We start from the raw sequence: 14,793 nt of genomic DNA, 5'->3' as shown, positions 1-14,793 counted from the left end.
TCTTCTTTTAAAAAGCTTTCAAAAATATGATTTTGTTTGATGCTTTTATCTGAATGTTATGGTCCACAAGTGCTGGTTTACCTACAAACAATCCAGATACTAGTATTAAAAATAGTATTAACCTTTATATAAATGTTTTTAAAAGATGAAATAAGATAAGGCTTTCATTCTTTTCACACCTCCAAAATCTTATTTTCACACCCCTACATGTGTACGGCCCGTATATAGTTATACGGGCAGTATAATTTAAAAATATCAGAGAATGTTTTTTGTCTCCATGTATACAAATCAGGCCATATAACATTATACGAGTTATGCGACCCAAACCTCATATAATGTTATACGACCCAAACCTTATATAAAGTTATACGACCCGTATAGAATGTTATACGACCTAATATTTTCTCTATCTATACGAGTCATCAAACACTATATGTCCTAGTATTTATCATGTTAAATTATTTTATACGGGCCGTATAACGTTATATGGCTCGTATACTAGGTGTGAAATTAAGATTTTTAAAGTGTGACTTTATTAGGACCATTTCATAAAAATCATTTTTGTTATGAAATCTTATGTTGTAACACGTTAAATAAATCTCACATCAGTCATGGATTGACCGAATAGAAACCCCAAATTTACCTCTAGTTATTGTTGTGTAGAAACCCCGAATTTTCCTATGGTTATTGTTGTGTAAGTTATTGAAAGTGAATTAGTAGATAAACATTAAAGATAGATTTTTTTTGGATGACAGATATGCTGTAAAAACCTAACAAACACCGATATACGAAAATAAAATTATGAGTAGATTATTATCTAACTACGTGTTTTATGTCGAAATTGCTCCATCCCTCCCACTTCAAGTTGTGGATCTCTCTCCTGCCTTTTATAATATAAAATATGAATCTACTAAGACCACCCCTAGTGGGGCGGTTTTAAAAAAAATTCAAAAAAAACGCCTAAAAACACACTCAAACCATTACATGGGGCGTTTTTTTAAAAAAATAAATAAAAAAACCCCCTTGGCGTGGTTTAAAAAACGCTGAAGAGGGGGGGGGGAATGTTTGTCCAATCATATTTCAGTTTGCATTAATTGGCCAATAAGAATTTTAAGTTCTTTTTTTTTAATTTTATTTTATTACAAAACATAATGCCCAATAATGCCCCATCCCCACTACACCCATTCTAGAAAACGCCCAATAATGTCTCTTTAATGACTGGACCGCTACATGACGTAAAATACCCTAGACTGGAGGTATTATCTTCCCCTTTCACTACACATGGTGTAACATAGAATTATTTAAGGCGTTTTAACAAGAAAATATAAAATAATGATAAATGGGAATATTGTGGAAGAAAACGAGGAGTTAAATGACAAAACATTCTGTTGTCAATTTGTCGACGCCTTAAAAGCTTTTTTTAAATATAGTGCTTTGCCCCAAACTTACGACTCCCAACCATCAAAGGTATTTTTGTCTCTTCAATATTCTCTCCTTTTTACATTTTTTTCGAATATAACATTGTTATATGCTAAGAAATTATAGCATGATTATTTATTTAGGACATTTTTTAATGTGTATAATAGAGGTCACATATCATTATTATTATTATTATTATGTTTAAATATGTTGTTCTCAATAAACTGCTTAAAATGCATTAACAGGTAATACCGTAATATATTGAAGCTGTTAAAAAAAGGTAATATGTTGAAGTTATTATTATTTTTTTTCAGAAATGCTAAATTTTAGTTCAGTCAATTGTACTGTTTCGGATGTATGTAGGTAAGTTGTTCTTTTGGTTGGTAACGAAGGTTTGCTTTCTTGTGGAGCCAAAAAGAAACTTCAATGTGTTTCGAATTTATATATAATTCATTTTAACCTAATTTTTAGCAATCATTCGCATTTCATTGTTTTTTTACCCAAAGATAATAAAATAATCCGGTTAAATTGTCAGCATTTTGACCATTCCACACACTTTATCTTTATTTTCTTAACAAGTACAATAGTTATTAAATTTTCAAGACTCATGAAAAAACCAATAAATTACTATAGAAAATGGTTAGAAGCCACTATATATCTGGATTCTATTAACATTGTCATTGCTCTTTGTAGGTCCTTGTTTATGAGGAAATTGGTTGAAGTTAATCTTTCTAGTTGATATGAGAAATTGGTTGAAGCTAAAGAGGGGTTTTAACATAAAACAAAACCTAAGAAATATAAATAAGAGTAAACTTCCGTTTTCCTTCCTGTGGTTTGGTCACTTTAACGGTTTTGCCTCAAACCTTTAAAAATAACCATTTTACTCCCTGATGTTTTGGTTTTGTTGCCAGTTTGCTCCCTGCGGGGAGCAAAATGGAAAAACAAACAATTTGGATGGAGTTAGAGGCGGGGAGCAAACTGGCAAAAAAACCGAAACATCAGGGAGTAAAATGGCTATTTTTAAAGGTTTGGAGCAAAACCGTTAAAGTGACCAAACCACAGGGAGCGAAACGAAAGTTTAGTCTATAAATAATGAGATCATCAAAATCTAAGAAGCCGTTAACTTTTGCGGGGTGACTACAACTTAAAATATATGTCATGTTATCCAGCCAAGTATATTTGTCCGTAGGTTTTTTATTCTCTTTGCTTAAATAGTCCAAGAAAATGAAAATGAGAGGCCAAGGTGAGGTAAAGAGAGGATGGCCAAAGTTCTTTGGGATGTTTTGTTTGTCTGTCATAAGAACACGGAACATCTCATTGTTTTCTACACATTCAGAGTATACTTGAACATATGTCGTATTCCTCATTTACTATTCACCACCATCTATCATCAGTTTCATCACCATTCATCCTATATTATACCCATTATTTACCATTGAGTAAATTGTCATTTTAGTCCCTGAATTTTTTCCAAATTGTCATTTTAGTCCAAATAGTTTTTTTTTTCTCCTTTGGGTCCCTGACTTTTCCTTTTTCTTGTCATTTTGATCACATTGCCTAACTTAGTCTAAAAACCAGGTTATAATCAGGGGTATTTTTGGCATTAAATTATTATGAGGTTTATAAATTATGTTGTAAACTACCCTTGGCTATCACTACACAACAGTTATGCCAAAAATACCCCTGGTTATAACCAGATTTTTAGACTAAGTTAGACAATGTAATCAAAATGACAAGAAAATAGAAAAATCAGAGACACAGAGGAGAAAAAAATTTATTTTGACTAAAATGGCAATTTGGACCAAACCTCACGTACTAAAATGTCAACTTACTCTTTACCATTCACCTTGGTTAGTTTATTTTAATACTAACTAATATATATTTATAAGTTTTAAAACATGTACTTACTAAATAAAAATAAAAATATATATATATAAAGATAGGAGAAAAATGCCTGGATAGTACCTGTGGTTTGCTCATTTTTCACCTTTAGTCTCTAACTTTCTAAAATTACAGCTATAGTCCCCAACTTTTGCAATTTTGTTCCCGGATAGTCCCTGATACGGATGAAGGTTAGTTTTTGATATTAAGTGGATGTAAAATTACAAAATTACACTTAGTATTAAAAATCACAATAAAATATTAAAAAAATCGAATTTATTATTAAAAAAAATACTAATAGAACCCACCTTTTTCCATTCCCTACCCCCACCCACCCCCTCTCCCCTTTCTCTCCGCCTCTTTCTTTGCCTGAACCAATCAAACCACCACCACAATCTAACCACCTGAAGGAGTATGGTCCCAGATCTCGCGTCAGCATGACCGCGAGTGACCATTACCCTTATCAAAACCCACACTAGCTAAAGACTTATCTGTGTTCGTGCGGGCACGCGTGAACACAGAGGTCGAATCCAATCTGCCCAATGATGGAAGAGGACTTACCTGGAGTATGAGAACGGTATAGAAATGCGGCATGGCACCGCATCTGGCGTATGAAAACGGTGTACACATAGCGATGCGGCCTAGCACCGCATCCTGTGAAGTCATGTCGTCGGACGAGCTGCGTCCGACCAAGATGGCAAGGCCTACCCCCAACACCCAACCAGAAAAATGGGTTCTCAACGCGAGACACCCAGAGCAAACAGTCACGTTGAGCCACGCCTTGTCACCCAACACCAGGGGCACCTGAAGCAACTCCTCTTCAGGAACCAGGATATTTTTGCGTGGACACCTGCAGACATGACAGGAATCCCAGGCGAAATTGCGCAGCATTTCTTGAATACCTTGCCTGGTATCAAACCAGTGATCCAAGGCCAACGCCACCTTGGATCCGCAAAAAACGAGGCGATGCATGAGCAGGTCAAGGAACTGCTCTCCGCAGGCATCCTGCGGGAAGTCCAATACCAGACTTGGTTGTCCAACCCAGTCATGGTAGAAAACCATTCGGGGGCTGGCGCATGTGCGTCGATTATAAAGATCTCAACAAAGCTTGCCCCAAGGATTGTTACGCACTTCCAGAGATCGATGAAAAAGTCGATAACCTCGCACCATTCCGATGGAAGTGTTTCCTCGATTGTTACAAAGGCTAGCACCAGGTACAAATGGCAATCGAGGACGAAGATAAAACGATATTCCGTACGCCCACCGGGAATTACTGATACACAAAAATGCCATTCGGGTTGCGCAATGCAGGCGCAAACTATCAAAAATTGATGAACGACACTTTCCGCGGCCAAATCAGCAAAAGTGTCGAGATCTATATGGACGACCTGGTCGTCATGAGCATGGAGGAGGATACCATGCTCACCGATATTGAAAGAACATTCTAAACTCTACGAAGCGTCAATATGAAGCTCAATCCAGGGAAATGCTCGTTTGGAATGGAAGAAGGCAAGTTCCTTGGATTCATCGTAACAAAAGATGGATTCAGGGTAAACCCGGAAAAAGTTCAGGCGATCGAGCGCATGCCATCGCCTTCCACGATGAAAGAAATGCGACGACTAGCCGGCAGGCTAGCCGCACTGAATAGGTTCTTAGCCAATCATGCAGCTAAGTCCTATCCTTTCATCATGACCCTGCGGAACTGTTTAAAAAATGAACAATTCCAATGGACCGCAGAGGTCGAAGACGCTTTCCGGGAGATGAAGGAGTGTTTGATACAACTCCCAACTCTAACCGCACCACGCAAGAAATAACCACTTATCTTGTACCTATCTGCCGCAAACAATGCGGTAGGCGGGATACTCATAGTGGAGCGAGAGGGAGTTCAAACACCCATCTACTATATCAGCAAAATGCTTAACGACCCAGAGACAAGATACTCCATCATGGAGAAGTTGGTGCTCGCACTAGTACATGCGTCAAGACGGTTGCGACGTTACTTCGCAAACCACGTCATCACGGTGCTAACCAACTATAGGATCGGCCCGATCCTATCCAAACCTGACATCTCTAGGAGATTAGCAAAATGGGCAATTGAACTGGGCGCACACACGCTGAACTATAGGCCGCGCCCCGCAGTCAAAGGCCAAGTTCTGGCTGATTTCATTGCCGAGGTACCGGCAAATCGCATCCAAGAATGCGAAGAAGAACAAAACCCTGCACCACCACCATCCTCTTCAGAAACCTGGGCACTATATACCGATGGTGCATCCAACGAGGAAGGTGCAGGCGCGGGTTTGCGACTCGTCAGCCCCGATGGCCAAGAGCTTACCTATGCAATCCGCCTCGATTTCAAAAGCACAAATAACGAGGCAGAATATGAGGCTCTATTGGCAGGGCTACGTCTGGCAGTCAAGCTCGGCGTACAACATCTGGAAGCACACGTCGACTCCTTGTTAGTTGCAGGGCAGGTGCGCGGTGACTATGCCGCAAAAGGGGAAATCATGATCCTCTACCTCGAGCAAGCCTTGCAACTGAAATCAAAATTCACTTCCTTCAATATCCGCCATATCAACAGAAGTTAAAACAAATCCGCGGATGCACTGTCAAAACTCGCATCCACCAGCTTCCAACACCTGGCAAAGGAGATACGCATTAAGATTCTGCAAAATCCCTCAGTACCCTTGTGCCAAGTCAATGTCATCTAGTACGATACAACATCCTGGATGACACCAATCATTGCATACTTGCAATCAGGTGTTACTCCCGAAAGCAAGTCAGAGGCACGTAAGTTGCAATACAAAGCGTGCCATTATCAAATGGGAGACGGTATTCTATACCGTAAATCATAGCTGGGCCCACTCCTACGTTGCGTCGATCCCCAAGATGCTACATACCTTATCAGAGAGATACACGAGGGAATATGTGGCATACACGCGGGTCCACGCATGGTAGTGGCCAAGATTATGAATGCTGGGTATTACTGGCTCGGCGTGCACCTGGATGCAGTCAAAGTCTTGCGCAAGTGTTCAATTGTCAGCGACATGCTCCCAAGACCTTACGCCCCAAAAACAACTTGATCCCCGTCACCACCGCATGGCCCTTCCAAAAATGGGCAATTGACGTGGTAGGACCATTCCCAGACGCACCAGGTGCGGTGAAATTTATCATAGTGGCTGTTGATTACTTCACAAAATGGGTAGAGGCAAAACCACTCGCCTCAACCACCGCTATGATAACAAGTAAATTCATTTGGGAACACATCATCTGTCGTTTCGGTCTACCGATGTGCATCGTTACCGACAACGGCACCAACTTCGCTGCCGACGACTTTCAAAAATGGCTAGAAGAACTACACATTGAACACATATTCTCCTCAGTGGCACATCCGCAAGGGAATGGCCAAGTTGAAAGTATCAATAAAAGTCTAGTCGAAGGCATCAAAGCACGGTTGGGAACAACCAGACGCGACTGGGTCGATGAACTCCCAAGTATCTTATGGGCCCACATGACAAGCCCAAAAACAAGTCACGGCAAGACACCCTTCAGCCTGGTCTACGGCTCGGAAGCGGTGATCCCCGCGGAAGTAGGTCTTCCCTCACCTCGAATGTTGGCTATCAACAAAATAGCCAACAATGAGGCACGCAGGCTTGACTTGGACCTCCTAGAAGAAAGGTGTGAAAACGCCGCCATCAACGAGGCCAAGTACAAAACCAAGCTTGAAAAATACTACAATTCACGCGTGCGTGTTTGTACTTTTAACCCGGGAGACTATGTCCTTCGCGATAACGAAGCATCTAACGCTGAACGCCCAGGAAAACTTGCCCCCAAGTGGGAAGGACCCTACCTCATCCAAGAGGTCTTGGGCAAAGGCGCGTATAAACTACAAACGTTAGAGGGCGAAACTATCGCACGCACATGGAATGCACAACAGCTTCGACGCTGTTACATGTAAGCCATGTTTTTACATTTTCCATGTAACCTATCGGGCCCAGGCCATTTGCAAATAAATAAATGAACGATTCAATGCAATATTGTTTATTCCTACTATTACAAATGCGTGTTCCACTTTGCGGTATCTGCAAAAACAGATTGGCAAAATCTTTATTCGCGATACCCACACAAAGTGGTGACCACACACAAATATTGTAATAAGCCAGCAAAGGCAAAACATTAAGTGTCTATCCGGCCGGATACACGCATACGGTTTTTACAAAACCTACACAATTCCTAAACCTTAACGGGGCAAACACAGGAATTGACTAATACTCATACGACAAAGGTATTGAGTATACTCAACCGCGCTTCACAGCCGGTAGAGTTCTTCATACTTGCATATCACCTAGATATGCAAAGGGCAAATCCAGACTTAGTGTTGTTCACAATAACATTAACTCATACAAGTTCAAACATGCAAGTAATAAAAACACTTGTACAAGTTGAACAAAAACGGTTAAACTTTATATTCAAAAAATTTCTACACCCACGCGGTGTACAAGAGATTTACATAAAGTCTAACATTTACATTAAGGAAACAAAAAAGGGCACGCAGGCCAACCTAGTCCTTCTTTGTACCGCTGATACCCGCGCCACCTTTGCCGTCACCAGCAGTCTCTTCCTTTTCCGAACCTTCAGCATCAGCATGCAACATCCGTAAACGGTCTACATAGTCTTCCGCATCCAAGCATTCGTCAAGCTTCTCAAGCGCGGAAATAGACATGTTCTCGTATGCGGCAAGAGCGGCATCAAGAAGCCCTTCCGTATCAACGCCATGGAACCCGGACCTTTCATCAGTATATCCGCCTCGGGATAAAACATTGATATGACTGATGCATCGATTATAACCAGCTTTAAAACCAGCATCCCGTGCGCGCAGCCTAATCTGGTCTACGCCAGTTGCGTTCTCAGGGGCGTCCAGGATAGCCTTAACAATCTGCAAGACACAAGCAACAAGGTTACCAAAGGCAAACCTAGACAAAGGCAAGCGCACCGGATACTTACATGCCCAATGCCGTGATCACGCATCCAATCGCGATCATCCTTGAACGGATTAAATGAAGAAACAAGGCTATCTTTAGCCTCGGCAACCTCCCTTGCCCGCGCTTTAGCTTCGGTCGCGCGGGCAGTGACCTCAGCAACAATGGTCACCTGGTTCTGCACTTCAGCCTTTCAACAAACAAAGAACACAAGCATATAAAGATAAGCATACTTGTGAAAGCAATTTACAAATTCAACAGAAAAAGTAACTCATACCTGAAGGCCCGCAACGGTCTGGTTTAAGTGGGTGCGATCAGCATTCGCTTCTTCAAGGGCCTTAGCAACACGAGCCCCCGCCTCTTTGGCCTCTTCAAGAGCTTTTGCAGTCCGAGCCTCCGCCTCCTTGGCCTTACCAGCAACCGCTTCAGCCGCGGCCTTCTCCTTGCCCAAAGCAGCATTCGATGCCTTGACATTAGTCAGCTCCTGACGAACACGAAACAGTGTTTCATTCTGTTTGGCCCAAGATTCTTTCCAGCTCTTGTGCTCACTAGAAAGTGTTTCTTTCCAACTCTTGCGCTCATCAGAAAGTAACTTGGCAAGAGTACGAACCTGTTTAAGGCCAGCAGTTGCAGCCCACTCCTCAGTCTGCTTATGCTGCTCAAAGGCAGCCTTATCCCTTTTAAGCTGCTCTGCACCCTCACGAGCAGCCTTCACCAACTCTTTTGCCTCGGCCCGCAAGCGAGCAGTTTCCTCCTCTCTGCGCCCCAGCACCTTGTAATCTTCCATAATGGCATTCGCCACTATGGAACTCCCCACAAACATGGAGGAGAGTTGGTTGATACAGAGCTCACGGGGCAAGGCACGGGCATGATTAACTTCAAACGGAGTGCCCAAGCCACCCAAAATCTCCTTACAAGCAGAAGGATCACTTGAAATGCCATCCCCCTGCATAACACTCCAGGGGGGTCGGTGGTAGCTCGTACTCCGATCCTCCGTATAGGTGCAGAAATAAAACTCCAATTCAGACTCTACAGGCTGAATAGGAGGTCCTTCATAACCCGCACCCCCAGAAGCGGAACCAGAAGCCTTCTCGGTAGCAGGAGTCTTGTGTTTTTCAGCATCAGACTGTTGCTTCTCCCCATCAGCAACTTAAGGTTCAGATCACCAGTATCCTCCGGGGAGATCAGATTGTCGGAGTAATCAACTGTGTCAAAAATCTGAGCCGCAGTCTTCTTCACAATATCCTCTGCCCGCGCAGAGGGCTCGCTTACCACCTTCACAAAAGGGCAGGTAAATTCCTTATTAACTCCCGCATCCGCAGCCGTGTCATGCGGGGGAGAAAGGGGAGCATCAAACAAAGAGGAGAAGTCTCATTGTTGCGGTTCTGTAAGCAAAAAAGCAATAGCCATCAAAAAACAAGTTACAATGGCAAATACTTACAAAGGTTATAAGTCACTTACCAGCCGCAACCGCAGGCTTTGCTTGAGAAACAGCAGTTGTCCGCTTGGTCTGTATCCGCGAACGCTTTTTCTCACCAGCATCAACAGCCTTCTCTGGTTTTCTCTTCCTCTCATCAACAGGCGTGGAACCCGCAGAGGTCCCACCTGCAGCCGCACCACCACCTGGAACACCCAAACCCTCAAGGGTGTCAGATACTACCACGTAATCGGTATATCTGCGGTAACAAGAACGAGAGATACCTGCCGCATGCGACACCAAAGAAGGCACGGCAGTAGCCTCAGGTTTTTTCTTCTGGCGACCCCGCACAAGTTTTTTTGCATGCTTCTTCTCCGCATGCTTCTTGGGGACGGTCTTCGCTTCAAACTTTCCCAAACCCCCAAGATTACCTGCGTTTAAACAATCAAGCAATCAAATCACAAGGGTAAACTTCTTTACAAAGCAGTTACGAAGGTTATGGATTATACCTTTGCCTTGCGGCAGGAGTGCATTCAGCACATCACGCGTAGGAACGCGAAAGTTGCCAACAATGTCCAGATTAAAACCTTCACCTTCCGCACACGGAAGTAACTCAACTTTGCCCTTGAAGTCCGGATCAAACATCCTCCATAGGGCAACATCCTCTGATAATACATTTGTAATTCAGTAACATACAAGGGAATAAGAAAAACCGCACAAAACAGAAGGTGCTTACCACCACTCTTTTCCCGCACAACGGGCCCTGCCCTCCTATCAGGCCTGGTCAACATCATCCGCAACACCCACAGCTCATTGTTGTCTAGTTTTTTGAGTTCAATAGGTCTCAGCCTGGGAAACCAATCCACCGTCTTTGCGGTAGGAAGGGCAATATCCTCCGCAGGAATGCCCTCATTCACATTCCGCAAGGTCATGTTAGCATGGACCGCAACAACTTTAACGTAGAAAAACTTCTTCTTCCACTTCATGATACCCTTGGGAGGGGTCATCAGCTTGGTGTTCCCATACCGTTGATTGAAGGAAAAGAACCCGGTGTTCACCGTCAGCTGGTAGAACAGCCGGAAATTTTCAACGGAAATCTCCAAACCAAGAGCACGAAAAGTGTACTCGAAATTTCTGATCCGAAACATCCCGAACGGACTCAGTTGGGAGATATGAATATGTAACACCCCGAAAACGGGTTTGGTAATCAAACTCCGTTAATACTAAAAGACGGGTAAAGTATCGTTAGTAGCTAAAATAACTAGGTAAATATTTGGATTTAAATAAGAAATCCTAATATTAAATACAAGTGAATCAAAGTTTTAAGGGATTGAATTTAAAAGAGCCCGAGTTAACGAGACTTAAAATAAAACGGGATATAACTCTCGGGACCCACCAAGTAACTAGGAATATTAACCTGGTTAGTTAGTGTCTTGACATAATAGAATAAATATGGTTAAAATACCCTTTAAATAACTTGGTAAAGTATAGGGACCAAGGGTGACAAACTTGAAACAAGTTTGTATTAAATAAAACATTCAAACACCAAAACACACACTTTAAGTGTGTGTTCTGGTCGTAAATTACAAAGGAGCCAGAGAACTCCATGGCTCAAACCCTAACTAGCAAAAATCAAGCAATTGAAGGGGCAAATCAAGTCCAAATCAAAATCCGAATACGAATTAGTGATCTCCATTGAAAAAGGAGTTACGAGGTATGTAAATTTCTTGAGAAATCTCTAGTTGAAATTCTGAGCAAACCTAGAGAATTTGAAATTTATGGTTGCATGTTTGTTATTTTGATGAAATAGGAATGATATAATGTCTAGGAGTAAAACCCTAGTCAATCACATGTTGAAATCATGCTTATTCCTTATGAATTCACAATCACCATTGAAGGTGATAAGTGGGTGTTGTAGGAACATGTTAAACACTAGAATTTTAATTGTTGTTCTAGTGTAATTTGAGTTCTAGAGAGTAAATTCAGATTTTGTTAATGTGAAAATTGATGTAAACATGCTTAGTTGATGTTAACCATGGCTAAATGACAAGTATTGAGCTTGATATAAATTGTGAGAAATTATGCCCGCAAGGTGTTTGATAAAACGCCTAAGAGAAAGCTAAATATTGAAATTTAGAACGAAACGCGTATTTGAATAATATGGCTAGTTAAACGAAATATGAAACAAGAAGAGTTATAATCATCATGTTGATTTGAACTCAATGTTGTAAATCATGTGATTGAAACTAGTTAGCTTTAATAAACTAAGTTAACTAATCTTGAGGTCGAATAGTAGCTTTGACATAGAGAATAAGTAAGGTGGAATGGTCGTGATTTTTAAATGACTAGTCTAACCACCTTGTAAATGTTGACAATAGTTTGACGCTTAACGAGCTAGGTGGAGGCTTGAGAAAGAAGCGGTTAAACGAATCAAGCGCGTGAAGAAAGGCGTAAACCGGATGAGAGGTAAGTGTAATTTTCGCACTTATGTAGATTACTCGTTTATTCTATACGAAATAATTGCGATAACAATAATATTGAAATATGGATTTTTGTTAAGATTACTTTGTGGTGTAATCTAATGATGAGGAAAAATGGTGAAAATGGAAATTGGTCAAGAGTCGACTAATGTAATTAAGGTTAAAAGTATGCCCATGGCGTAAGCCGAATTGGGTTGAATTAGTAAGAAAAGAGTTTAAGAGATAAAGGATTTGGTAATATAATCCGGGATGGGATGGATGTATGAATTGGACATCAAAAACCATGTTTTTGATTTAAATATTGGATATATAGTCCAAATGGGTCAAATGGTGGTGATAACACCATTTGACAATACCGACTAATGCGGTGGTCAAGTCTTATGTTAACAGGATCAATTGGCGAATCGGATAAATGCGTCGCCATAGATTGAGTGACAATTAAAGCAAGGTACAAAACCGGGTCTATTTGTTGTCCCGAGCCAGGTACGTATAAATACGATTATAGCTAACGTACGAATTTGGGCAAATAAGTAGTGAAGGTCCTTCATCATAAATGAAAGGTAAAATGGACCATTACACCCTTGTAAGCTAAATTGAATAAATGGCCTTTAATGGTAGTTTGGAAATGAGTTTTATAGTTAATTAAATGCTTACAATAGGTACAAGAAGGAGAAAGGTGTAGGACTTTGGTTAAACGACTCTATATGGGTCTTACCATAGAATAACAATCCGATGAAATAAAACTCGGATTACATAGAACATTACATTAAATTCACCACACATATAGTTGTGGTGGAAGATTACTTGATAAATATTGTGGAAATAAGATGCTAGAAATAAACGAGTATGATGTATGCGGAAAAGTGCTTAAATACCCTTAACGGGTCAAAATAATCATTTAAGTATAAACGAGTTTAAGATTATACATAAACTTGTGAATTGAACCTAATATGTTAGACAACATTGAAATTATAAGGTTCATGTGAAATCGGGATCAAACAGTCATGTTTGTTTGATAAAATGCATAAACGGGTTAAAATTCGGTAAAAAGGTGATGAGTCGAAGGCTTAAAAGTCTAAAAATTTATTTTTTTGGATGTTGGGTTTCAACTCCATAAGATGGAGGATTAAATTACGGACGCGTAGGAAAAAGAATCGGGTAAAACGGATCAATAACGAAGAAGTTATGGCCGTTTCCGTAAAAACTGGCATAGCTGAACTGAGCTGCAGACCTGCTGGAAAACGGTCTCCCTCGCGTGGCGCGAGGGAGCAACTGGGTTCCTTCGCGTGGCGCGAAAAACCCTGTTTTGGCGAAAAATTTTTTATTTTAATCAGTTTCGCTACCCAGACTCGTTTAAATACGTTTTAAGTTACGTATGACTAATCCAACTCATGTTTTATGAGCTTCAGGTATAATTTTAGCACCGGAGGACGATCAAGCACAACGAAGAACCGAACGCGATCAAGATATAAGCTTCCGCACTTTTTATCGTTGTTATGTAAAATGACGAACTCACCCATAATATGTTGTATAGTTTTTAATTCTGTAAATAAAGTTTAATGAACCCGTATTTTCAATGTACTTGAAATCATAATTACTCGTTTGTTTTCGTAAATTATACGAAAACCTTTAAATAACAATAAGGGTGTTACAGAATATGATAGTACTCCAACACCTCGGCAACAAACACCGTCAATGGCAGTCGGAGGTTGCCATCATAGAAGAAGTCAGCCCACAGGGTGATGAATCCCGCCGGAGCATCGGCACCGGTGTCACCCTCTTGTGGGTATGTAACCTCAAACTCTCTGGGCATTTGAATACTGGTCATCATGGTCTCAAACTGACCCTTCGACCACTTTAGAACTGGTAGACCACCGCTGGGTGCACCACCATCATCATCATCTTCCTCCGCCGCCGTCGGTGACGAATGTTCAGGGTTTTCACCCTCCACATTGTGAGGATTATATGGTTCAGCCCTAGTACTGTTTAAAACAGAGAATAAAAAACGAGTTCTCAAAGAACTTGGAAACCTCACCGGAAAATTCAGACAATTGATCGAAGAAGACGAAGGAACTTTCTTTCTCTCACCGGGAAAATTTTTGAAATTTTGAACAAGTGAGGGGAAACCACGAACGGTTTCCCCTTATATACTCATCGCAATAAATGCGGAGGGGTAACTGAATCATCACGATCAAAAAGCACGAGTTACGCGGCGACACGTGTCTAGCGACAGTTCCGCTGACGGTTACCACGCGCGCGTGGCCTCTCACGCGCCTGACAAAGGAGACGTTTACACTCCTGCTACAGTGCATTTATGACCTTGGGCAGTGCAAACGTCCTTTCGTTTCAGCACATGCAGAAAATCCTACCAACTTTCACCAACTCACACGTGCGTTCAGCCACGTATGCAACAAAAAAGTGACAACATTATCCAAATATAAGCGGCACGCGGTTTCTCTGGTATAACCGCGCCATAACCTGTACCGCATGTCGTTTTTTACATACCCCTCAAAAAAGGCAAAAAATATATATATCTCTACACATGTAAAGGGGTATAAATAATATCCTCACATTCCCACGAGCACACGTGGAATATGCGGAGGTGACACACACGAGCCCG

At 41.3% G+C, this 14,793-nt stretch overlaps 1 long non-coding RNA gene across 1 annotated transcript; it reads left to right on the top strand.

The window, feature by feature from the left end:
• Positions 1–11,165: 11,165 nt before the first annotated feature.
• Positions 11,166–13,664, top strand: LOC110923196. Its single transcript, XR_002583826.2, has 3 exons — positions 11,166–11,407; positions 12,072–12,159; positions 13,583–13,664. It is a non-coding gene; the product is annotated as an uncharacterized LOC110923196 (long non-coding RNA).
• Positions 13,665–14,793: the final 1,129 nt, after the last annotated feature.

The sequence above is a fragment of the Helianthus annuus genome, chromosome 17 (assembly GCF_002127325.2).
Source record: "Helianthus annuus cultivar XRQ/B chromosome 17, HanXRQr2.0-SUNRISE, whole genome shotgun sequence".
NCBI lineage: Eukaryota > Viridiplantae > Streptophyta > Magnoliopsida > Asterales > Asteraceae > Helianthus > Helianthus annuus.
The sequence above is the reverse complement of the archived record's forward strand: the minus strand, read 5'-3'. Positions and strand labels throughout refer to the sequence as shown.